Raw genomic sequence first — 24265 nt, 5'->3', positions numbered from 1 at the left:
CACGCACACACACACACACACGCGCGCGTATACATATAAACTGTAGGACCCGACAGAGTTTGCCCTGGAAATAAGTACGGCTGGATTCCGTCAAAAGTCCGGTTTCTGTCAAGAAACTCTTCTAAAAAATCCATATCGCTATCAGATGATGATAGCTCCACGCAAGGACGTGAAGAGACTGTTGGAGGGGCAGGTGCTCAAAGTTAAAAGAGGGCACATGGGGCACGGATTTAAAACACGATACAGAAACATACCTTGCTATACAACCGGCTGAACTGTACCAACCCTTACTATAAAGAATGTAACATGGAATCAAGGGCGTAGGTTTGATTTGAACTTTGGTAGGGACACTATTGGTCCAAAGCTTCATTGGTCCTACACAATATGCATGCTCCTATTTTTTGATGCTTGACTTGAGCATTAGGATGCGTTTTGCCTGTCTAAAAAGAAAAGGCAGCATTATTTGCTACATTTATACAAATTTTATAAGCACGACACACACTATATGCTGTTTGTTTATCTTTAAAGCATCACAGGATCTGATCAATGTCGAATTGGGACTTTTTCCCACTTTGAAAAAGTTTGCTTTGAACTTACCAGCAACAGAGACAGATGGTAAATACGTACCTATTAAACCAAATATATTCAAAATATGTCTGTTGTCTAGATATATCCTGTATTTTATTTTGAAGATATAGAAATGTGCAGAGATAAACCCCACCCTTATTCTTTTTTTAAATCTAAAACTCTGTCAGCATCATAAAACACAGCAAAATTATTCATTCAAGGGACTGCAAATAAATGTATTGTATTTACTTTGCACTGGAAGTAGAAGTGTCACTGACACTGACAGCATTTCAAATTTTAAATTCAAACTTCAACAAATGTACAACTGCACTGTAGTTACTCTTTTTAGCCCATTTCATGTAATTTATCTTAACATTCCAAACACATTTCTTACATCATATATCTGAAGTGTAGATAACAGCTTCTCCTTACCTACATCCTCTCAGACAACTAATTATTTCCCTAACAATAGTGAGATTTCAATGTTTAAATGTGCAGTAAATCTTAATACATAAGGAGCATGGAGGACCCAATAATGTACTTTAAGTAAGATTAGTGACACCAAGACTGAGTTGTCACATGAGTGGTTGTCCATTTCATTATTGAAATGAGAACATATTAATATACTATTGGGATATACTAGTAAGACTATTAAAGAACAGCAGATTAATCTTTAAGATATGTAAAGGCCTATATTAAATTAATTTTGCAACCACATCAATAGATTAAATATTTTTTTCTTTTTGTCTTATTAAAATTGGTGGGGGTGTCGGCGACGTTGCAGCGTAAACAGGGGCGTAATGCAGCCGCTGTCGGGTGAACATTATTGCACACTGATAGCGCAAAGAAAACTAAAATGATGCGGCGTGCTGCTGCTGCAGCACATTGACTCTGCTTCTCCCGGCACCGTCTAGCGATCACCACCTCCCCTCCGCCGCTATTTAAGTAGAACAATGACCAGTGCAAAATTAAGTTCTATTTACCGCAGATGAAGTGTAGACTGCACATTCTGTTGTAGTATGATGGCTCCCACAGTCCATTGAGATTGTCTGCCTGCATCCTTTTCATGGATATTATTCATTTCTTTCTTCTTTCCTCGTCCTTTGGTAAACGACAGAAACGTACATCCGACGATTTGGAATGCCTCTGTGTGCAACCGGGAGCACAACAAGTCGTAGACATTGTTTAGATTCCAAAAATAAACTAACTGAAAGTACGTTCTAAATCACCCGTTTTGTAATGATAGTAGACAGGAACAGTTCTGCTTTTGCCTACCCGCGGGACCCGGATGTAGCGCGGACGTCACGCATGACGTCACACGTGAACTGGTCTATAGTGCATCGTGACAAACAGAGCGTTGGGACTTGCTCAACAGCGGGTCCGCTGAGTGACATCATAAAATGGGAGGTGACAGTACTATTCTGGAACAAGATGGGTTCCTCCACATAAACATGATTAAAAGAAAATTATTCTTAACTAAAAAAAACATATAATTTATTGCACAGTATGTAGTAGTTTTATATTTAAAGTACTTTCAGCAGTTTGATTTCTGATTTTGACTGGACTTCTCCTTTAAGCAGAAACGTGCCTCTACTCAGCGCTGGTTCTCAGACCAGTGTGATGCGTTCGCGAGCGTCAGAAAGCTATGGTGCATTCAGGAGAATAAGACATTTCTAGTTTACAAGGAAAGGCACATAAAACCAAACACAGCCCGAACCGTAGGGTCTTCCCCCACAAACTATATATCAAAACGTGCGTCTCGATGCCGTGAAGTGTGCTATCTGTACTTCACTCCATTTCCAGTTACCATGGCAACGAAATTAGCGAAAAACCACTATTGCCTGTTTAAAGTTTGTTCTGTTTTTTTCAGTTAATAAATATGTTTATTGTCAGTATACTGATGTCTGTTTATTTGTATACATGACAATGGTAACTAGTACAAGGTTTAACATGCAAAATGTATAAACATACAAACATGTTAAAGAAAATTGAGCAAAAGGAAAACATTTACTCCTAAACAGTGCCCAAGCAACAGCAAGAACTAGATTCTTTGTGAGAATTGGCAAGAATCTATTCAATAAATTGGGAAAAGCCTCCCAATGAGAAGACTAAACACAGAGTTGGTGGATAAAGACCACCTACATACCAGGTATGGACTTATAATGTGGAGTACTCTGTGTCAGGACCCTCCAAACCAGAGTCAATGTCAGAAGTGCCTTTTTGGGGCTAAAGACAAAATAACCAAAGCTGTTGATCTGTGATCGACAGTACTCCATTGCAAAAAGTTATATATTACAATATACATGCTAAATTATGGGAAAACCACAAGGAAAGCAACTTAAAAAATCCAAATAAACAACAAATGTAACAAAACAGAAAAAGCATTGCAAGCCTCTAAGTAAACTAGGAGTTTATTTCACAAGTGCACAATGATAGAAAAAGGCTTCTTTTAAAAATGTTGCCAACTTTGGAACAGTGCTTGTAATGGTTTCATTCTAGGGCCCCACAATTCCTAGCAATGCAAGGGAGAACCACCCATGCAGATAAAGACAGCAAACATTGAAAATGGAAACATAAGCTTGTTGTTGCTAAGTATCTAGTTGCTACAACTTCCAGAAGGTGTAGGTTTTGTTTGTGTCACATTAACATATTTAAATATTATGTTGAGCACACCTTTTTGTCATATGTTACCCATAAACACATTGAATCTGGTACAGAAATGTCCAGTGCTGAAATGGCTGCAGACTTTCCGGGCTGGGCTCTATAGTCACCACAGGTGCTGTCCAGTGCCTAATCCAATGAGACTCTGAGTGCTAATGGAGGTAAGGTCCTGTCTTAAGTTTTGACCCGTGGCAAAATGTTAAATACTAAAATATTGGAAAATCTTGGGGTATTTGTCTTACCTTCCACAGTGTCAGCACACTGATTCAATTGGTTTTAGTGTCTTCCCTGTGTTGTTTTCTGATGTTTCTTTAATGACAACAGTTTACATAGAAGACAGACATTTTGCCTTCCTGCACACAAATCTTTTTTCAAACACTTGTATCAAACCTCTGCTTAAGAAGAACCTCTAAAAACATTTGATTTAAAATCCCCAAGCGATAAAAGCCTACAACCAAGGATAATTTTTAAACAACCAAAGATATTTGAAATAAGCAGCATTCGATCTGAACAGCTTACAATTTCCTTTCCACCACATACAGAGAGAGACACATTTATAATTCTTACAAGCTCTTAACAGATATACCTTACACCCTACAAAAGCTCAGCCTAACCAACACTCAGAAGCTTTGCCTTTAACGGTTACGCACACCACCAGGCGGGCGCCTTCTTCAACTTCTTCAGAAGTTGAACGTTTCTAGTTTATATCAGTTGTTCACATTGTTTATTTGTTACTTGTAAAAAATAAATAAAAAATATTGGGTACCCCCAGCGTGTTGCGAACCTGCGACCTTTGGTGCACCAGCCCAACACCTAAACCACTGTACCAAAAATAAGTGTCATGCTGAGGTCTGCATTTTTGCGAGGTCAACTGTGTCTAGGAAGTGGTTTTGAGAAGTGGTTTTTGGTTAATTTTGTCACCACGGTAACTTTAAATGCCGTCAAGTACAAAAAGCCCACTTCACGGCGTCGAGACGAACGTTTTGATGTATAGTATGTGGGGGTAGACCCTACGGTTCGGCCTGTATTAACGGTGATGGACCCTTATTAGGTGCATAACATAAGGCCTCCGCCATGCATTTTCAATGCATAGGCGGGCGCCTAATTATTGATAACAGGTATTCCTTTTTATGTTATTTAAATTCCAAAATAGTAAATCTTTCTGTTATTTATGTATAATCACATTGTTGTACCTATGACCCCCCCCCCCCCCACACACACACATCTCCTTAGAAGATTGGCCCCATCTTAAATGTTTTTCATCTATGACTACGCCTTCTTACTGTAAAAGAATGAACCTCAAATTGTTTCAAATGAGGTTCATAACTCATCCTGAACTGACAGACAGGAAGGATAAAATCATTGCTGGTATCTTTCTGCGTTGACATTGTGCTAGCAGACCTGCTTTAGAACAGCGAACTGCCCTATAGGTTAATTAACTACTGCTGACTGCTATGTATCTTCCCATCTCCTGTGTCCATTTACAGTGTACTTAGTTTTTCACATTTCTGCATTTGGGCTTAGTTTTTGTTAAACTAACTACAGCATGCTGTAATTGATTAACTCAGGTTGCCTTTACTCAGGCTGTTTTTTTACTACACTTTATTTGTTTCCTGGATGTCTTTATGTTTTCTCTTTTATTACTGGTGTTCTGTTGTCACCTCTGTTGCCTCTGAGAATCTGTATGCAGCTCTGTCACTACTGTTTGCTGCACATCTGCCATGAATGTAAAACAATAGCCTCCTGACTGCAGTCCATATAAAGAAAGTGACGTGTATCTTCCTTTATCTGACGGGCCAAAAAAGTTAAGAGAAGACAGAAACACTTCACCCACCAACAGCAATCACTTGTCTTTCTTTTCCTAGGCGTATCCTTCACACCAGCTACTTGCAGCTTTAACAGCCTGGGAATAAATTGATAAATTGTCCTGACTGCACTTTCACAACATAATCAAAATTATTTACTTTGTGGGAGCTCCAGAAGGATAGGAGGCTGGCAAAGTGACGGATTAGGAGAGGGAGGGAGGGAGAAGCCAGAGAAGAATCATAGAGGTGGGGGGGGGAGGAATCAAGTGTTAGTTTATGTAACCAAGGTCAGCTAAAGGAAAAACACAGTCCACGTTGAAGGCAAAAACAGTAAGACCACAAGGCAGGAGGACTGGTTCTGGGAAGGCAAGTATGAAAACAATCAGCTACTACACGTGACAGCAGGGAGGCCTCGGTTAGCATGGTCTCAGCTTCTGGTTCGGTACAAGAGCAGCAATACGGAGCAGCCGCAGCCACTTAAATAGCTGCTGAGTGTGGTGGGATGTGGAAAGGCAGCGGGGGAGTTGACCTGAGGGTGCAGAGGAAGGCAACCCAAACTCTTTATGATTACAGAAGAATGAAATGCAAAGCTGCTGAGCTAATTTTAATAATGAAGTTTTTCCAACAAAGTTCCTGCACATATTCCAATAAGACATTATTTTTGTTTCACCAACAACTTTATAGCATTCTAGACATTCGAGTACAAAACATGTACCTCATCTTCCACAGATCATTAACCCAAATCAGAGCCCAAGCTGAGCTTGGGCTCTGATTTGCCAAGATATTAAAGGGCTATTTCACAGTTTTTGGCAACGGGTGACAAATGAGATCTATTTAAGATGTTTAACAACTGGACTTGATTATTCTCCTCTAAATACAGATTATATAAAGCACAGCTTATCATATATGTCATCTTTGTTAATAAAATTTAAAAAGGAGTTATAAATGTTTTTTGTTTAAATCGTGGATGGTAAAGGTCAAAAAGCAGTAAAAATGCCATTTTCCTCCAAATGACTAAATATTTCTGTGTGTTCTCTCTGTGATTAAAGCAGAAAAAAGATGGGTTTCCTACCTGTGGAAGCTCAGTGGCCTTTTCCTACCAGACCAGATTGATCCATGTCTCCAGTTAAGATTTTTCAAAACCTGCAAGAAAGGACATAGTTAGAAAATCAAAGCATGATTTATGCAAGACATTCAGATAGAGGCTGCAGGACATGTCTTTAGAAGTAATTCACAATACTCCCATACTTTGTTAAAACTACATCAGTTCAGACTTGTCATCCCAAACGTTCTCTGTGCAAAACAGAACAATTTAACAAGTTTGAACTTCCTGTGATTAAAGTGTGCGTGATAAAACATGATTTACTTTAATGTCAGAAGAACATTTTTATGATTCAGTGCAGAAGCTTCTGGTAGAGGTCTGAACAGACCAAGCCTTCCTCACAGCTGCTCTTCCATCTAAAAGCCTCCATCCCTGCAGGGAGAGGGATTGGGTAGGGCTTATCCGAGCTTGATGCAGCTGCGAGTGATTGGGTTTGTTTGTTTGTCTGGAGGTTATCTTTCCAATCTTATTAGGACACTGAGAAAGAGCTACAGTTTGTGGATGAAGCAGCAATGCTAAGAATTATTTTTGCACAGTTCTGCTAAGGGGACACAGGGGTTCAAATTTACAAATGACCTCAGTGAAACACAAAGGAACTCCATTGTTGATTTTCCTTTTTTCTTTTAAAGGGTAAAAACATTAGAGGTCGTGTCTTAACCAACTAATTGAGGAACACTGGTCTAATCTAATCCTTCTAAAATGTCAAAATCAGTATAATTGCAGCTGATTCTATCACCAAGCGTGTTATTAATCGGTGCATTAAGACATATGCCCAAAGCTACTGAACCGTTTCGCCGGTCTTGGATGTTGTTACAGCTCTTGATTGTCAATGTTTTTAACTAGCTGTTCTAGTTGCCTTGTAGAAATTTGGTGCATCCAGTAGGTCGTCTGTTTAAATGAAACTGTGTGTAAACTGCCAATGCCTTTCTAACAGTCATGATCCCCCAACTATGCACACCGTTTTAATGTTCCTCAAATTATGCTTCCGTCTAAAATTTTACAGTCCGCCTAGAAAGTGATATTATCCAATTCCTCCCAGTAATTTAAGGCATTTGAAGTAATTCTATTTTACCATGAATCTTCATTTGAAAAGATGCATGCATTTCTACTGTTGTTGTATAAGAGAATAACACTACCAAGTAATAAATAAAAAGTAAACTTTCCAAGAAAGTCAGTTGTCAGTTTGTATTACAGGGTTCCCCCCTGTGTGTGTGTGTGTGTGTGTGTGTGTGTGTGTGTGTGTGTGTGTGTGTGTGTGTGTGTGCGTGCGCGTGTGTGTGTAGAAAAAGAAACAAGCAGACTTGACAAAAGTGCCAAAAACCATTTTGCACAATGATCGTAGCTATTAACAGTAGGTAATACATGGAGGACATGTCTACATTGTCACACTTATTATACTCTGTGGCTTCTGTAGTAGCTATTATGGCAAAGTCGTTTGTAATTCATTTAGCGCACCATTAGGTGGTGTGCCAGTGTGAAAATCTTACACCCTGGAGCTTTAAATCAGGACACATTTGTGTCTTTGTGGTTCTCTCTCTGACCATTAAACGCAGTGCCAACTTCAGTCAGGCCTTCCTTTGTTTGAAAATGAACAGTGATGCAACTGGTTATGTGCTAAATAGTGACATGGTGCGTTCCCAAAGCCTGTCCAAAACCAATGAGTCAGAGTGTGGAGACACCCATTCTGACCCGTTACAATCTTATCAAGTAGTGAGTTATACTGAATAAGTTTTTGAAGACCTAAGGAGAACACCGCTTCAGGAGCCCAAGGGAACACCTATTAGGTCAGATTATGAACCGAAACACAAATGTCTCATAAAGTTTGTTGAAGGACAAATGAGAGACAAAATATCAAAATAATCTCCTTGTAAATTGACAGAACAACCCAATTATGGTTTACTCCTACATTGGCAGTGGCAGGAACTCCAGTAAACATCACTACTGCAGCAGCAGCCTTATAACATGCCTTTTTATCTTTACTAAAATCTTGTTTGAGTGTTGAATGGCTTTGGAACACTTGAACACTTGAGGCCAAGGATACACGCAATGGCATTTTCATTGCTTTCCTAAGCTGAACACTGATGCTGTGCCTTTGGACAAAGCTTCACTATAATTAAACTACGGAAATGTAAGATCTTTTGTTTTGACACTTAAAATATACACATGGTGGCAAGATAATCATGGTACTACAGCCACAGTGCTTGTTGTGAGTTGGTACAAAATAATAACCTGAATTATATTCAACTGAACATATTTACCCAAACACAGGTGTTGCTACTCTAAATTGCCAATAGTATTGGGCCATTTGTCTTTTAGACACACATAAACCTGATGACATCCCATTTTTAATTTAAAGGCTTCAATATGTTGTTGACTTGCTGTGTACAGCTACAACAGCTTCACTTCCTCAAAGAAAAAGCTTTGAGAGTAAGAAAATACCTGATCGTTTCTCTAGGAAAGCATTTCTGAGCTGAGGCACTGATGCTGGAAAAGATTTTGCTTTAATTCATTTCAAAGGTTGAGGTCAGGGCTCTATGCAGGCCAGGCAAGTTCTTCCACTCTAAACGTACTCATTCATGCCTTTATGGACCATTATGGAGTTTGCTTTTCCATGCAGGTGTACGCCCATGTTGAACTCATGGTGTTTTACTCTGGCTGGGTCACCTGGTGCCTCATGTACGAAAGGGTGCACAACTCTCATACTAAACATTGGCGGTAGGGAGAAATCCTGAAATTTGCAGTGCACAAAAAAATTCAGATGTACGAAACCGCGCAGACGAGTCGACGCATGTGTGGACTTGATAAATACCAATTTGTGTGGAATTGTACATGCCTGCACGTGTATCTTGGGCTACCCTGTCGCTACCCCTAAATACATATCTGCAAATCAATATAAATACCCAGAAAGCGCCTACCACGTGTCCAAATAACCATGGCAACAGAGGTGTCAGGCAGTCAGAGAGACACCTCAAGGGATATTTGTAGTAAATTACTGCAAACCAACATCTTGAGGGACATCAGCTAATTATTAATCAAACTGGCTCAAAATTAAGTTTGTCTGCTCGCACCGGTTTTGTGTCTATCAAATTCCAATTGCGCTGTCTAGCCTCTGCATTGAACTTAAATACAGCTTAAGGCTGATCATTATAATGTGCACGTATAATGTATGTATTGATGTGAATATGCCTCCCATACTTTTAGTAAGAACTATGTCACCAAACACACATTGTAAAGTAAAATGAGTTTGGATGTTACATAAAATATTACCAAGTCAGCAATCGTGCACGGAGCCGGCTCTTATTTTATTCCTAACACAAGTATTATAATGAAAATGTTTATTGTTTTTATGACCAAATAGCGCAATCCAGAGTTCAACAGGATTATAGTGATATGAGTGCAGTCATAGCTCTGATTAGATTTGGAAATCAGTTCCTTGTTGCAATGAGAGTGAATTAGGGGGCTTTTGTGTATCTGATCAATGTTACATTGATGAGGCAGTCCTATGTACAGTATCTGGGATGGCTCAGGCATAACTATGAAATAACCGACCTGTCAGTCAGCACCCTCTGAAAAGCTTTGGTTGAAAAGACTGCAGCAGAGGTAGAACTTTAAGCGGCACCGGCAACACACAATTCCTCCTGGTTTCTTTCTGTAATTCTTGGGTCGGTTCAAAAATAGTGGCCCAGGGCAATCTGAACCGGCTACTCATCATTTACCAGCAAGTCAGTAGGATCTTTGAAAACACTCTCCCTCTGCATTCTTCCATTGGCGATGTCTTCCAGCAGTGCCAATGTTGCCATCGATCCACAATTACATGCAACTATATGCAGCTATTTATGGACGTTTATGATTGTCTCCACTTTAGACATAATCACACCTGACTTGTTAGGAATAAGTCTGCTGATCCAATCCCATTTTCTTTTTCAGTGAGGCGGAAAGTGTCCCTTAGATGATCTACATGCATTTAATGTGCATCAGTGCATAGCTCAATGTGCATTTACTTCTACATGTAGCAGAAAGAGAGGAACATTTACAGTTTGCATCTGATTGAGGTCATTTCTATTATATTTTGAGATGTGTTACACTGCTGTACAGGTTTAACCCCATAATAGCTAAAAGAAAATGAAAAACCATTTTGCTCGATGCACCTTGAGTTAAATAGAACTGAAATATTATATATATACTACAGTTATACTACAGGGTATTTAGGTGAGGTTTAGGAATTTGCCGTTTGTTGTTGTCATATTAAAGAAATTTGCATCGCTGTCGATCATTTTCATGGGATGTCAAAAATGCGTGTGAATTACTGCACACTTTAACGTAAAGTAAATTTTACATTTACATTTTGTCCATGTGCATTTAAAATTTCGGTGCAAATATTACTATTATTATTATTACTATATTACTATATATTACAAATTCTTTGTGATTACACACGCTACGTACATAAGGCCTCTTTAGTCAATGATCTGGATAGGTGACTCAATACTTTTGGTAATACAGTATAATTTACATTTAAAATTAAACAGAAGATGAATCTTTTTCATTCGTTTTTCAAAAATGTTATACTTATCTTTTTAGTTAAAGGTATAGCTGTAATCTTGTTCAGAAACACTTTTTGTTATACTGGGTGAAATGGTCCATCTATCCTGACAGTAGTCAATACATTATGTATTCAGAAAAAGGAATGAAAAAAATTAGACCTCTGTGAGAACCACAGACCTGGAAAAACTTCAATCCCTGCCATTCAGTTCAAATGATAGGGATTGTTTAGACACTCTTGAGACTCTAAGCCAATTTCAAAATATACAGTGGAGCTACAATAAAAGTTGGAAACCGAAACTCACTGGATACACAAACAATAGATGTGTGCGCAGCAAGAGGAAACTAGCAAGGAACAAGCACCCACATTGGTGTTATGTTAGCCCTTCACAATGATTGATTGACATGCGGGAGAATCAATAGGAAAGATGATCTCCCCAGAAAAAAATAAAATAAAAAAATTGTCTTCTTTAACCGAATTCCAAATTCTTTAAGATGAGACTGTTTAGACACAGTAAAGCTGTCTGAGTTATCTAAAAGTTTAGCTCTATCTAAACCTTCAACTTGTATGCTAGACCTAATCCTAACCAAGTTATTTAAGGAAGTATTCCCTTTGATAAATGCCCCCATTTTGGATATGATTAATCTATCCTTAGTAAATGGATATGTATCAAAGGCATGTGAATGTGTGTGTGAATGGGTGAATGACTGAACTGTAGTGTGAAGCGCTTTGGAGGTCGTCAAGACTAGTTAAAGCGCTATACAAGTACAAGCCATTTACCATTAAACATTTATTTGACCTATATCTAATCTTCTTTTCCTATCTAAAATTCTTGAGAAAGTAGTTGCTAATCAAGTATGTGAACATTTACAAAGTAACAACCTATTTGAAGAGTTCCAGTCAGGCTTCAGAGCTCATCATAGCACCGAAACAGCTTTATTGATGGTCACTAATGATATTCTCATGGCTTCAGATAATGGACTTGTGTCTGTACTTGTCCTGTTAGATCTCAGTGCTGCATTTGATACAGTTGATCACAATATTCTCCTACAAAGACTTGAGCATACTGTAGGGATTAAGGGGAAAGAACTAGGGTGGTTTAAGTCTTATATGTCTGGCAGATTCCAGTTTATGCATGTTAATAATAAATCTTTTTCAAACTCTAGGGTCACTTGTGGAGTACCACAGGGTTCAGTCCTTGGGCCAATTCTCTTTACTATGTATATGCTTCCGATTGGCAAAATTATCAGACAGCATGGAATTAATTTCCACTGTTATGCTGATGACACTCAGCTATATTTATCCATAAATCCTGATGAATCCAATCAATTACTTTGACTACAGGCATGTCTTGATGACATTAAAGGATGGATGACTTTAAATTTTTTGCTTTTAAATTCTGACAAGACAGAAGTTGTAATCTTTAGACAAGAGTCCTCAAAAATGTACTTCTTAATCAATCACTTAAACTGGATGGCATTAAATTGGGCTCTCGTAATAAAAAAAAGAAGAAAAAAAAAATGTGTGTTATTTTTGACCAAGGCACCATTTAAATCCCATACCAAACAGGTTTCCAGGGTTTCCCTTTTCACCTCCGGAATATTGCCAAAATTAGAAATATTTTGGCCAGGAGTGATGCTGAAAATCTAGTCCATGCATTTGTTTGGCTGGACTATTGTAATTCTTTACTATCAGGAAGTCCACAAAATGCAGTTCAAAGTCTTTAGCTGATCCAAAATGCTGCAGCAAGAGTTCTGATGAAACACAACAAGAAAGATCATATTTCTCCAATTTTAGCTTCCCTTCATTGGCGGTTCTACTGCAGGTGTTTTTGTTTGCATGGAATTAAATCATTAGGAAACAGAACGTTGTGTGGTATAATGACATTAGCAAAACCAGTTGTGTGTTCTCCATCTTTTTTGCAGATAAATCCTAAAAGTCACTAGAAAATGCTAGATTACGTCATTGCCTAATTTGCATATATGTTTATACTTGTGATCCAGGCTGTGGGAAAGGTTTTGGCAAGACAAAAATGTAATTAAAAGCATATGTTTGGAATTAGAAATTAACTTCATGAAATAATTTGTGAATTTTTATACATTATCTGAATCCACACAACCTTTAACATAAAGACAGTTATCAGAGGTACACAAAGTAAACGACTTGAAAAAGGGAACCCTGGCAAATCTCATAAAATCAGGAACCAGGAAGTAAACATGGGCTACACACTGCACTGAAGTACTTCTAGGTTTGAAAGGAGAAAAACGTGACTCAGACATTGTTGATGGAGAGGACCGATTGTTTATAGGGTATGTTACTTCCATCCCGAGTGACAAATGAGAACGACTTAGGTTGATCTTACACTAAATATCTTACTTATAGCTTCTTTAACAGCATATTGATGTAATAATCCAGTATGACTTACTCTAGTGTGCCAAATTAAAGGCCTTATGAACTCTTCTATTCTTTTCCAAAATCTGATCCCACTTCCCCAAATTTCCTCCTGTTGTGAACATTTTTCCTAAATTCGATTTTCCACAATGTAAGCAAATTCTTTGGCAAATTATAGGGTTTAAGTATTATCCTTTAACAACTCAACAGCAACTCATTTGAAACCTAAGAAATATTAACAAAGCCAACCCTACTGATGGCGTTTCAGTTGACCAGAATGACATTTTTTTTAAGTGAGAGGAACATAATCTGACCTTAAAATTCTCAGTATGTTCCACCGGATGGTGTACATTAATACTGTGATTTCATTCCACATAACTCACTTACCAAAAGACTTACACGACAATACAATCTCTCTTGTCAGTGTTATAACAGTGACTGATACGCAGTATCTAAGCACCATCCCCACAGAGATGCAACTAGCATCTCTGTTGAAAAAAATTTATGTCAGATGCAGCTCAACAAAGCCACCAGAGTTGATAGTTATCATCCTGTAATAAATGAGGATTTATTTGTCACCAACTTTCTTTTAAATCTCTACCTCTTCAGACTAGTGGGTCCTTGTCTGTCCGCCTAATTTACGGACAGCAGGAAGCCAATATGTGTGACTGTTTGGCCCACAGCCATAAAAAAGGAAATCAATTGACTTAAATCATTGAAGGTTAAAAAAAAATCCTAACCACTGCAATTAAAGGTTCTCTGTAAAAATTACTCTAGAAATGGCACACTAATGAAAGCAGAGATTAAATATGAAGCTGTTCATTTGCATCATACTGCTGTACTAAAGCTATGCAGGTGACTGTATTTTGGCAAAGATGGTTAACTCAGACCAGTAGTATAAGAAAACAAGACTAATGATGTCTGTAACAAACATATTAAATTCATAGAGTATAAAAGTTCAAATGTTGTTTTATTTATTTCAACAAAACAATTTTTTAAGACATTATAAACTTGCTCATATAACTTAAAACTTGGATTCCACTGCAGTGACAACAACAGGCCATGTTGTTTGACTACTTAGTCAAAAAACATAATTAAAAAACAAAATTAAAAATAAATCAAAATCACCCCTGCCCTTAAGCACAGAGAAGAGACAAAGCTTTTTATTTTACGAGTTTTTAGCGAGTGTGTCCCTTAAATACCATAGCTCAGTTAGACAGTTATAAGCTTTAAGATAAATAGAAGACATTCAACTAAAATAAACACACTGATATAATATAAACTGATTTGCAATTGCACAGCACTACATGTTCATATGGGTATGAAATGTAAATCAGGTCACTACCATTTGATTATCCTGTACAATGTTGGGCATTAGGTCATGGGGTCACATTAATAATCAATGAACAGCACAGTAAGTATGAGTAGCAAATAAAGCCTAGACATGTGGGGTAGGTTGGGGGTGGGGATGTACTGATTGGCAGAGCCAATAACCTAAGCAGATATTTAGAGTCTGGGTCATTTAAGATAAACATCTATAGAGAGTTTCTTAAAGGTGACCTATTATGCAAAATTCACTTTTTGCACATTTGTGTACTTCCATTTGGGTCTCTACTACTTCTACAAACAGTCCAATCAATAATAATAATAATAATAATAATAATAATAATAATAATAATAATAATAATAATTTAAATAACATCCAGCTATTAAGGGCAATATTTAAATGTTAGTTGGTTTCTGTAAAATGAGCTATTTCTAAAATCTCCCATTTACTACCCTCACCTAGCAACTAAACAGAGCTCCTCCCACTTAATTTTTAAAAGATATACAGAAAAGAAAACATACAGAAGAAAGCACTCGAGAGTGGACTAACAGTAGCAGGTTATGATATAAGACAATTTGGACTACAAACTTCAACATTAACATTTTAGGGCTGTCATAAACGCTTATTTTAGTAATTGATTATTCTAGCGATTATTTTGACGATTAATCGGACATAACATTGACACATGCTTCAGATTTTTCACATAATTACTCAAGCTCATTTTATGAGTAATAGAAATAAAGGAAAAAATGCTAATGAGCAAATAGTGCCATTATTTTTTTAACAACAAGGATAAATCTGCAGCTAAAATGTTCTAAAAACTAAATGTTAAAAACTCAGCCCTTTCTGATTGACTTAACATCAATACAGTGCAGCTGCCTCTGTAGTGAAAACAAAAAAGTACATAAAGTTTCACTTGCATAATGCATTCAGGATTTTTAGATTAAAAAGCATAATTTTATTCAAATAAAAAAAACACTTCTAGAGATTAATTTAAGAGCTAAGTTAAACTCTTATTTTTAATAGACAAAAATAATTACACATTCATCGAAAAGGTAAATTTGGCTAAAAAGTAATTTAACTTTAGGCATAATAAATACAGTTTTTTTTAAACTATTTTTTCCCATGTTTAATAGAATAGAAATACCTTTACTGTCTCAGAGTGGGGAAATTCGGGTGTGACAGTGCCAAAAACAGGTGGGCCTTGACACCAGACTTACACACAAGACTAAATAATATGAAAAAAGCTAAATTTAAATTAAACTGTACAACAGAAGAGAAAGAAAAATACGGTGCAATTATTAATAAATAAGGCATAATCAGATCAAAATTAAGTGTTTAAGTTAAAAATTTAACAAAAAATATCAGTTGATTGATAGAATATGATATTTCAATCAAATTTTTCTGTTGCACAATTTAACAACTGCAAAGACATCCACTAAACAGAACCAGAACCAAACTTCCCTCTAAATACAGTATTTAGCTCTGATATATCTCTGCAGGTTTTTGGTGAAACCTGCTCTTTAAAGCCATTTTCATTCTGTTTGAAGGACCTCTGCTTTGTTGTCCCCAACATCTTTAAACTAAAAAAAAAAACAGATGTTTGTTTTCTCCTGTGCCTCATAGTTAATTTTACAGGACAACCTAACAAACTCACCCTGTACTCAGAGGAGTACTCACTGCACACCTTTCTCTTTTCACATAATGGTATAACGTGATTGGCCATTTGGCTACCATATTGAGGAAAGTTGGGGGGCGAGCAGCGAGAGAAGCGCTAACTCTTGGCAGTCGATACCAGGCAGCTTGTTTTCTTTTCTGTTAAATTTAAAGTGTCCCTACATCTTTAAAGCTTTAGGTTTCTTTCTCTGCCTGGTTTTTTGCTCGTTGTTTTCTGTCTCCATAGCAGATATCCACACTTGGCATCCATATATTAGCGGGCTAGGCTATTATTAGCGTTAACTGTCTGGACAGAAGAGAGTGAGCTGGTGAGCTGAATAAATAAACAATGTAACGAAGCTTTGAGGCCTCAATGAATTTCATTAATCGTGACAGCCCTGTAATATTTAAAGGCAATTTTTAACTTTGATTTAAAAGAACTCATGGTTTCAGCACTGTTTTCTGGGAGTTTGTTCCAGATAAGTGGAGCATAAGAACCAAATGGTGCTTCTCCATGTTTGACTCCAGGTTCACTATGACATCTATAAAGAGAGACAGATATAAACTTAAAACTGAAAAATACAAGGGAATCTTTCTTCTCTGAGATTTTCAACTAAAACATTAATAATACTGTAAATGTATTTAGATACCTTTGAAGGTTCAGGTCTGAGTCCATTACTACACCCAGATTTTGGGCCTGATCAGTGGTTACTAGCTGAAGCTGTGTGCTAACTCTTGATCGCTCATCCATTGGTCGAAAAATTATTACTTCAGTTTTCTTTTACCTGGAGAGCCAGGTAAAGAGCCCAGAAATATTTGGACAGTGACACAAGTTTTGTTATTTTCGCTGTTTATGAAAACATATTCAGGATACAATTATATAATCAAAAAAAGCTCAAAGTGCAGAATCTCAGCTGTAATTTGAGAGTACTCATCCATCTTGGAGCAAGGGTTTAGGACTTACAGCTCTTTAATATATAGCCACCTCTTTTTCAAGGGACCAAAAGTAATTGAACAATTGACTCAGAAGACTGCAAAATAAATAAGGTTGCATGGGCTCTTCCTTCGTTAATCTGTCATCAATTAGGCAGTTAAAAAGGTCTGAAGTTGCAGACTCCAGACCTTTTAACCTTTGGAAGCTGTTGCTATTAACATACAACATGCGGAAAAGGAGCTTTCGATGGAGGTGAAACAGACCATCCAGAGGCTGAAAAAAATAAATAAAAATCCATCAGAGAGATAGCAGAAATGTTAGGAGTGTCCAAATCAACAGTTTGGTACATTCTGAGAAAGAAAGAGTGCACTGGTGAGCTTGTGAACTCAAAGAGGCCTGGACGTCCACGGAAGATAACAGTGGTGGATGATCGCAGAATCTTTTCCATGGTGAAGAAAGAAAACCTTCAAAACATCCACTCAAGTGAAGAACAGGAAAAGTGGGTGTATCAGTATCTAAGTCTACCATAAAAAGAAGACTTCATGAGAGTAAATACAAAGGATTCCCTTCAAGGTGCAAACCATTAATCAGCCTCAAAAACAGAAAGGCCAGAATTGACTTTACCAAAAAACACCTGAAGAAGCCAGCCCAGTTCTGGAACAGCATTCTCTGGACAGATGAGACTAAGATCAACCTGTACCAGAATGATGGGAAGCATCGAGCATGCATTTCACTCACTCAAGACAAATTTAAGGCAGAAAGACTCACAAACAAGCACCAACTGAAGACAGATGCAGTAAAGGCCTGGCAAAGCATCACTAAGGAGGAAACAGAGTGTTTGGTGATGTCCATGGGTTCCAGACTTCAGGCAGTCATTGCCTGCAAATGATTCTCAACAACATATTGAAAAGTAACATTTTATTTAGGGTTATGTTTATTTACCTTTGAGCCCCTGAAATGAGGAGCGTTTTTATAAAAATAGCTACAATTGCTACATGTTTAATCATATATTTTTGTTCAACCTCTCGTATTAAACCTTAAAATCAGCACTTCAATTATATTGTAGTTGTTTAATTTCAAATCCACGAAGATTGTGTCACTGTCCAAATATTTCTGGGCCTAGCTGTATATTTAGCAGGCGAATGTAATCCTCCTTCCAATACTTATTTTCTTATTTTGATGACATCACCCAAGGCTTCGGTGTGTACTATGAGTTTTTCCAGGTTCTGGCGCGTCTTCATGATCTCTGAAAGAATCTCTGAGACATCAGACACCAGGTTATAGTTCATAGAATTATAGATCATCACTTCTGTGCTTTTCTTGTTACATTAGTGTCTAATCCCACTTACAGATCCATTGCACAATATTAAGGTTTTTGGCCCTCTGGCTTGTTCTTTCTTTGGCAGTTTAAAACGCCATTTAGATTAAAGATTGTTGTCATACCTTTGATTGTTGTCAGGAGATGGACTATTTTCCTGGGTGTCATGTTAAAGTAGAGCAAATCTGTTTTCAAGTGGAATTCCAACATTTCCAGCTGATTCACTTCTACCATTTGTTGTGAGAAAAGCCCGCCATTGTTGTCTCCTTTTCCCTGGGGTAGTGGGGAATAGTGCAAAGTTATTCCTTGATGGCCCTGCGCTCAGTGTTCCGAGGTGGTGCGGGTGTGAGGGTATAGGGATGGGGGGGGGGTGGGGTGTGGGGGGGGGGGGGTGCAGGTGAGTTTGTTGGCTGAGTTACTAAGCTGGCTGTCACTCTTTGGAATCACGGGCACAGTTGTATCATTTCCATATCCAGCATTTACCTCCACAGTCACTTCAAGTCGGTGGATTTTCATTTCCATCACAGCTTTTTTCTGTTGAATATGAGGTAAGATCACTGTCAAAATAAACTTGTACATAAAATGACAGTTGTGTGCATATTAGTCAGAAGTTGTGCATAACAAACATTTGTAAACTCATAATAATTGAAATTTCATGCAAAAGATACGACATACAGTTTAAATAGTTACAAGTTCAATAACTAATAAATACAAATTTCAAGTTTAAATTTGGGCTTTATTCTTCAAGAACACGAACAGCAGCGGCTGCTTGAGAATACGGATTTTTTCTTTGAGAATACGAATTCAAAACAGTGGTCTGACATTACGGTTTCCAAGGCTGGTTAATGGAGCACAGAGTGCGAAGATAGGAGCCGATGAATACTGTATGAGTACATACTCGCGTTTTCGTCAAGTCCGGACTTAACAAGAACACAGGAAGATCGGACTTGACGAGAACGCGAGCACGCAGCACGTATCTCTGTGTATTGGAACAGAAGTGTACTTGTGACGTCATCACACCCACAGTTCTTAAGAATTTCTTTAACATTCAAAACTATTTATACACTACACCATCATACCTTATTGAAAACATTTAAAAATATATATTTTTAATTTCTAAAAAGCCAAAAAAATATCTAAAATAATTACAGAACTGAGTATAAAACCAGTAATAGACCCTTTTCACATGATGTCACTCAACTTCCGTTTTGAAGCGGAGCAAGGTATCGTTGCATCCGGCAACATGCTTTTATATAGAAAATTCAGGAGGTCAAGACGTGTTTCACTGAAAATCAGCACGATTTCATTAGGTAAGACTGAGACCACAATATTAAACGTGTCTTATTGACTATCTTTTTTTTCCTTTTGTATTGGTAGCGATCATTGCTTTTATATAGATGCCTTGATCGGGACAGTAACATGTAGATCAAAGCTAACATGCAGCAGCTTGTTAGCTTACTGTACCTATCATTAATCTGACGTAGATGTTATAAAATTATTACTGTAGCTCATTTGTTATTATAGAAATAAATCTTGTTTTTCAGTGAGTGAAAAAAGACATTTATCTGCTACATTGTTCCCCTTTATTATGGTGACGTGTTATATATAATTGCAGTCAATGAATTCAAAAGATCTTATTCCATTTTAATCTTTTAGTTTATTCCTAAAAAAAATAACGACCGTGTGTCTATTGGACAGTACTTGTTTCTGAATTGAGAATTTTCTGTGTATTATGAAATTTATTTGCACTTTATATTAAAGACACTTTTTTCTTAGTTTTTGTGCAAAATACTGTGTATTTTAAGTAGAGGCCTGAGATTGTTTTGTTTATACTGTATTAGTAATGACATGTGCTGCTGACCTCTTAGTCAGATCAACCTTTGAAAAAGAGATCTTAATCTCAATGGGAGTTTATCTGGTTAAATAAAAGTTTTAAAAAAGTATTATAATGAATCTATTTTTTGTCCATCTCTCAGCAGCATCATATCCACCAAGCATGGCACAATCACAGAGAAACTGCCACTGCAGTGTCCCACAGTGCTCAAACAATAAAAAAAAACTTTCCATATGACAGTTTTCATGACTTCCCGGCTGATGCTGAGACTCGTAGCCGTTAGGTGACAGCAATAAGAAGAGACGAGGGGCCAAATTTTAAAATCCTTTGAGGCAACACTTACGTCTGCAGTCAGTACTTCTCTTCAGAGGAGGCCTACGTTTCTGCAAGTCGTCGAAAGAAGTTAAAGAAGGGAGCAATACCATCTAAATTCCCGTGGAATGATTGGGGCAAAGGTAAGAGTACAGTATTTAAATTGGTAATAAATTACTAAATAACTTATTCAGAACTCAAGAACTTACCTTAAGGGGTTCATGCTAACTCTTTCTTTTAAAATAGCGGTTGCTGTTTTAAGTATGACAATCACATTGCTTGTTTGAAATGACATCAAAACAATAACAAAATATCTTATTGTAGGAAGAGGTGAGCAATCTGCAAGGCGAGCAAGAAAACGCAGCTGACAATGAGATGCCTGTTCCAGGGAGTAGCACAGAGGATTGGTCCCACCTGGAGGCAGTGCAAAATGATCATGACTACAGCTGCCATTCATCTCCTGGTGATTTTTTTCTTTTTTTTTTTACAAATTAAACTACATCTTTCTTTCTTAAAGATAACTGAGTTATAATAAGTGTATTTAGCTTTTCCCAAGTGGGTCACCACATACATTTTTATTAGAGCTGACAAGATCAATTTGTTAATGAAAGAAATTAATCTTAGAAATTAATGTCTCTAAACTAAATTATATCAACCATCATATTTGGCACAATTTAGCAATAAGACCTTAATGTTCCTTTCTCCACCTCATGAAAATTAACAATTATTGTTAAGCTTACTGATAGCATCCAATTATGTGGATGAACCAAAAATGGATAAGTGATGCTAAAGTGTATTCTCCTCTTTTCTCTAAAGGTAAAATGGACAGAGCTGCAAGAAAGATTCAGCAGATGGAGGTGCAAATCTTGACACTTGAACACAAAATCCAGCAGCTGACCCTTAAAAATCAGGAGCCATTAATTTATAAATTTTGTGTGACCAACGAGGACTACCGTTACTACACAAGATTCAGCTCCAAGAAGGTCTTAACTCTGTTTTGGGAGTCTGTTAACCCGACTGCTTCAAGGCTCATCTATTGGTTCAAAGCACAGCGTGCAGCAGAAGTGATGGCAAGTCCACAGCGAAAGCTTGAACTGATAGAGAAACATGAACAGTTCATCAGTCGCGTTGCAGCTGGGCTTCAAGAGAGAACATTGTAATCTCTCTTTGAGGTCAGCGTGTCGACTGTTAGTCGCATCATCCTTACATGGACAAGCTACCTTAATCATGTTTTGGGCTTATTACCATCTTGGATGACAAGAGAGCAGGTACAGGCCACGATGCCTGACAAGTTCAGGCTCTGTTGTCCTCAACTGAGAGTCATCATAGACTGCACTGAGATCCGCTGTGAAACCGCAACTTCCCTCTCCTTACAGTCAGAGACTTTTTCAAGCTGCAAATATCACACCACATTTAAAGGACTGATTGGTGTTGCTCCATGTGGTGTTATCACATTTGTTTCTACACTATACACCGGCTCTATTTCGGACATAGAAATAACAAAGAAATCCCAGCTTCTACAGCTACTCCAGCCAGGGGATGAAGTAATGGCTGACAAAGGTTTCCTGATTGAGAAAATGCTGTCAGGGGTGGGGGTAAAACTCATCATCCCACCATTAAAGAAATCAACCCAGCTCAGCAAACCAGACACTCAGAAAACCCAGGCCATCGCCTGTTTGAGGATTCTGGTGGAGAGGGCCATACGCAGGGTGAAGGAATACCACATTTGGGATGGAATTGTTCCGCTGTCCATGGTAGGATCAGTGAATCAGCTGTGGGCCATCTGCTGCCTGATGTCAAATTTCCAGGGACCTCTTGATATCAAGGAGGACAAGCCCGTCTGAGGCCCGCTAGCTTGGATGTTATCTTACTGCAAAAGCTATGACACTGTAAGATTGTAACTGGTTGGATGTAAATGCTAAATGGTTGTTATGAAAATGACATTGTGTCTTGCTTTGAAGTTGAGAACTAAAACAAAGTAAAAAGAAAAAAGAATGCATTTTTCATTAAATGGTTACTTTAATTCACAGATATGTCCACTGTTTCCAAGTTTTTAAGTAACCCAGAAAATTGCTCACACCACAATCAGCAAATAACCATAGATGCTGCAAATACCTATGTCTTTTATAACAAATTTAAACCAATTTTTTATTTCTATACATCTGTTGGTGTGGACGAACGTCTAAGTTTTTCACCAATGGCCATCACATGAAGATCTGGAAGAGGCCCTGTCAAAAATTGAGAAACAAATAAGTTTGATTTAATTTACATTGCAATGTCATCTGTAAAAATAACCCATCTTATAAAAATATTTGTTAAGGAAGATGAAAATAGAGAGTGATCAGCGTAACAGCAATTAATGGCAAAGTCAATATTTGCCTAGAAGATGAACTTTATCCCGTTCACCATTCAAAACGTGTATCACTACATTTAATGTTCTCACATCGGTAGCAATGTGTGCCAGTTAAAGTCAATAGGAGAGTTAGTAGCTGTGTTTGATGCTCTTTTGTTTTTAACAACATAGAATCAGTGGCGCTTCGGTGGGCGTGCTGCCTCGCGCTTTAATTCAGGTGCGCACCGTCATGGTTTAGGTCTTGTCTGGTTTCTTTTCTTGTCATTTTTGTGCAGTTCACTCGGCTCACCCTCCTGCAGCAATTAGTCACACCTTGTTTGGACACTAATTAGCCTTCATTCTCGTCACCTGTCAGACTCCCCTTATAAACTCACCTCGGTTGTTTCCTCGTCGCTGGCTCGTAGTGTTTGTTCCCGACCATCATGCCTGTCTGCTCCAGTTTCCCCGCCTTGGTTCCTGTCTCGTCAGGTTTTGGGTTTTTGTTTGGCTGCGCTGCTAACTTTTGATGTCTTCGTCCTGGTCTCGTTCCTTGTTCTGCAGCAGCCTAGCTCCGTTTTGCCTTGGATTTATGGCATCCTTCACCTCCGACTGGTAAACTCTGGTTTCTCATGTCACCACCATCTACCTGCAATAAACTGTCTTAACGAACTTCTCTGTGTGTGCGTGCTGTGTCCGAGTTCATCCACAACAAAATCATGACAGTACGAGCCAGCCAACAGATGAACTCGAGCACACACAGAGTCATGATGCAAGAGCTGGCAGGATCTGCTCCGGGAAGGATATGCTCCGCCTCGATCTGGGATCTCCGTGGGTGCCATCCGCCGCTGGAGATGCTCCGCTTCGACCCGGGATCTCCGTGGGTGCCATCCGCCGCTGGAGATGCTCCGCCTCAACCTGGGATCTCCGTGGGTGCCATCCGCCGCTGGAGATGCTCCGCCTCGACCCGGGAGCTCCAAGGAAATCTTCGTCTCGCCGGACTCTGTTCTGCGGCTTCCACCTCTGGTTCGTCTCGCCTGGGTCGCCGTGTTGCGACGCCACGCTTCTGTCTCGTCTCGCCTGGGTCGCTGAGTTGCGACGCCACGCTTCTGTCTCGTCTCGCCTGGGTCGCAGAGTTACGACGCCACGCTTCTGGTTCGCCTGCCGGGGTCGCATCCGCGACGCCCCGCCTCTGACTCTGTTTTCCTGGCTCGTCTTCCCCGCTGCTCAGCATTAAGGACGGCGCTCCTCGCCGTCGCTGCCCAGCGCTAACTGTTGCCGCTGCCCAGTATGCTAAAGACTTTGCTGCCCAGCGCCTTTGGCTCTGTTTTGGTTTCTAGTTTTTGCTTTGTTTTTGGTTCCAGTTTTTAGTATGTGTTTCGGCTTTGTTTTCTGATTTAGCTTAACTTGTAGTTTTGTCTTAGTCCTATAGTGCTTAGTTTTCGTGTTTGTTTGGTATGTTTTTGCTTTATTCTGTCTGATTTCT

The 24265-nt window shown here is 38.4% G+C and overlaps 1 protein-coding gene across 4 annotated transcripts in view; it reads right to left on the bottom strand.

The window, feature by feature from the left end:
• Positions 1 to 24265, bottom strand: part of plxnb1b (plexin b1b) — a 207681-nt gene that overhangs the window by 146959 nt on the left and 36457 nt on the right. For all 4 annotated transcript variants that reach the window (XM_021321950.2, XM_021321952.2, XM_021321951.2 and 1 more), the window contains exon 2: positions 6106 to 6176. The gene's annotated coding sequence lies outside the window, so the exon portion shown is untranslated. The remainder of the gene's footprint in view (positions 1 to 6105; positions 6177 to 24265) is intronic.

This window comes from Fundulus heteroclitus, chromosome 20, assembly GCF_011125445.2.
Source record: "Fundulus heteroclitus isolate FHET01 chromosome 20, MU-UCD_Fhet_4.1, whole genome shotgun sequence".
Lineage (NCBI taxonomy): Eukaryota > Metazoa > Chordata > Actinopteri > Cyprinodontiformes > Fundulidae > Fundulus > Fundulus heteroclitus.
This window is presented reverse-complemented; position numbering and strand designations above follow the sequence as displayed.